Consider the following 3,115-nt stretch of genomic DNA (forward strand, 5'->3'; position numbering starts at 1 on the left):
TAATGGTTGCAAATGTTCTATCTTGATTATAGAAGATATGCTCATTAGAAGTAGATGCTGGTATGACAGTTTGGTCTTCTTTCTCTGCAAAGAAACACTTTTTAATTAAGCTTGAAGAAGCTTATAAGTCAGTTCATTTTCATGGGACTGGAAGCTTCATTTCTGTCTAGTCCTCCATAGCCTTCAAATCAGGATACAATTTTTCAGTTTCATTAAGTTTTCCATCGGCCACAGAATTATTTCAAATTATTTACAGAATAACCAGTACAATTTTCCTGTATTTTTCAGATGATAGGTTGATTAAGGGTTCCAGAATGCCACTTTGGACAAGACAATCTTCTCAATTGTTCCTCCACTAGTGTAGTTTGTGAGAGCCTACACTGTTTACTTCTCTAAATGAGACTTTTGAATAGAGATTTTGTGGCCCCTTGTTGGGGTTCTTTTGGACATGATTTCTTGGGTGAGTCAGATTGGACCTTTGCAGTCCATTTTAATTCTTAAATTTTATGATTCTGTAACTTTTAGGGACCCATCCAACTCTTACTCACCTTCAGTAGGGGAATACTAATACTAATCAATTAATGAAATGGCCCTCTTATCTCATTTACCCTTTATTAGTCTTTCCCAGTTACTTTTTTCTTCTGTCACTTTACTTTTTACCAATATTTCTGAGGATCAATGGAATGCAAATATTTCTCTTGCCAAATATGTGAATCTTCAAATGTACAGCATTTTTAATATAAGGAGTTAGTCTTCTAATATTATCTAAAGCCCAGAAATTGGAGATTTTTTAGGTTGAAATATATAAATTCCATTTAGCAAATGTTAAAGAGCTACTATTTATAAGACATTGTGTTGGAAATACAAAAATTATAATAATATATATAATATAATATATAATATAATAATATATATAATATATATATAATATATAATATAATAATAAACCACTTTTAAATAATACTATGAACCAAGCACTGTGTTGCTTAACCTGATCATCTCATATTATCATGATAAAAATCCTGGGAAGTAATGACAAACTCTTTTACCTCTGTTCTCAATAAATTTACAGGGCTGGGATTGACACAAAGACACTTAAACATGAGGCAAGATATAATAAAGGCAAAGTAGAGTTTAAGACAAAGTATTTTGATTAAGTTGGTGCCACTAGCTCTCAAATTTTACTTACCCTATTGTGGGGAATTATGAGAGTTGTAAAAGAAAAATTAGATTTTAGCCATCAAATTTACTGTTTTTTTCTTTTTTCTGAGTACTTATAAAGTATAATTCTAGGACAAAGAGATCATGACATCAGGTCTCCATGCAGAGTTGGGAACAGGAAGTAGTGGAAGTAGCCAATATGTTGATATTGATCAGACACAGTAGTCAGCACCTAAAGGTCGAACTGGACTTAGATTAGTCAGAGCCTCAAGGCTAATGGCACAGAGATGTGAACAGGTAATAATAGCTGCTATTTATATAGTTTTAATATAGATAATAGTTGTGCCACAGATACCTGGGGTAGCTACTATTGCAGGGATTTATTTATATAGATGTGATCTGAAATTGGCCCTATCCTGCCTCTTATGAGACTATGATTTCTTTTTCTTGGGTGTAGTAAGAGTACTGGACATGAATATTCATTCCACTCTCCTATCTTCAAGAGATATATTGGCTAAAATTTATCTATTTTCTATATATAATGAGATATTTGTAATTTGGAATATAATGTTCTTTTTTTTTTGATGGGTATTCAAGATAAAATCCACTTTCCCTTTTCCTTCAGGTAAGAAATAGTACTACCTCAGATTGGGAGAGCAATAGGTAGCTTCCTCTTGGCTGCTGACTTAGGTTCCCTTCTATGAGAATTTATTATACAAAATAAAATCATGGATAGATAGTAAACATTTATCAAAGCAAGTAGTAAAAGAACAACTGGGGAGTTATATGAATTAGATTAGACTTTAGATCATATGCGAATTGGAAGCTTTGTGACTCAGGAGTGAGATGAAATCTAAGTTCAACCAAGGAGAGAATGCGCTTTTTTGAAGCATGACCTTCTTGAAAGAGATTCTTTAAGAGGTCTTTTCACATGCTTGTGGCTCCAGGGGTTCCCATTCATTAATCAAAATTGATACCTTCCTTCTTTTTGTTTCTCTCTTTTGTTTCTCAGTCTCTGCCAGTTCAGTCACAATCACTCCCTCATGCCCTCATTCCAAACAATTACACCAGATGTTGCTATATTCTTCTCAAACCCCCTTGGGGCAGGATTATTACATAGTCATAGGATCAATTTCCAAAACAATTTTTATTGTCAGGGTTTGTATTTTAGTTCTCCTTTTTGTGTATAGTCTTGGCACCCCAATAAGTATTCCAGGAAGTGATGAGACTGACATTTGTCCAGCTGGGTCATCTCTTCAAATGGTGGATGGCTATCCAATATGCTGGTGATTACCTCCTCTGAAGACATGCTCTATAGGATTCTTAGCCACAAACTACATATGAGGCTAGCACTTCCTCTTAGTTTAATATTTGTGGTAGGCATGACCAGTTTTAAAGATGGGGTTATCAGTATGACCTTCTCCACCAGCAATACCAACTACAGCTCTATTTATAGAGATCACTTGCTTAGAGTCTAAAATGAAGCCTCACCCATGTTTTCTTGATTTCAGGACTGTGGAAAACCACTGTGGCATAGTTTCCAGATGCACAGGTAAATTTGCTTCAGTCACCAGGCTTTTCTTGAGGACAGTGGTCCCTTCAGGCAGAGTGTCAACTGGGAGGACATTGACAAAAAATTACCATTATAATTACTAATATAATATAATATGATATAATATGATAAAAATATATAATATGATACAATATGATATAATATAATGTTATATAAAACATAACATGACAACATAATATGATATAACATAATATAAATTAAGATGAGATATTTGTGTGTTGGGGACCAGGGATAAAAGAGAGATAGCCGAAGTATTCCAATGGTATTCTTAAAATATCAGAAGAAAATTAGGAAAGCCTATAGCATGTTGGGAGGATCTTCTATTGTAAACTCATTGGAAGGATATAAACAGGAGTTGCAGGTGCATAGGCATGGACAAGT

General features: G+C 34.0%; 1 pseudogene; it reads right to left on the bottom strand.

Moving 5' to 3' along the window:
* Positions 1 to 2,328: 2,328 nt before the first annotated feature.
* On the bottom strand, positions 2,329 to 2,795 carry LOC141522910 (large ribosomal subunit protein uL2-like; annotated as a pseudogene).
* Between the last annotated feature and the right edge of the window lie 320 nt (positions 2,796 to 3,115).

The sequence above is a fragment of the Macrotis lagotis genome, chromosome 4, assembly GCF_037893015.1.
Source record: "Macrotis lagotis isolate mMagLag1 chromosome 4, bilby.v1.9.chrom.fasta, whole genome shotgun sequence".
NCBI classification, from domain to species: Eukaryota; Metazoa; Chordata; class Mammalia; order Peramelemorphia; family Peramelidae; genus Macrotis; species Macrotis lagotis.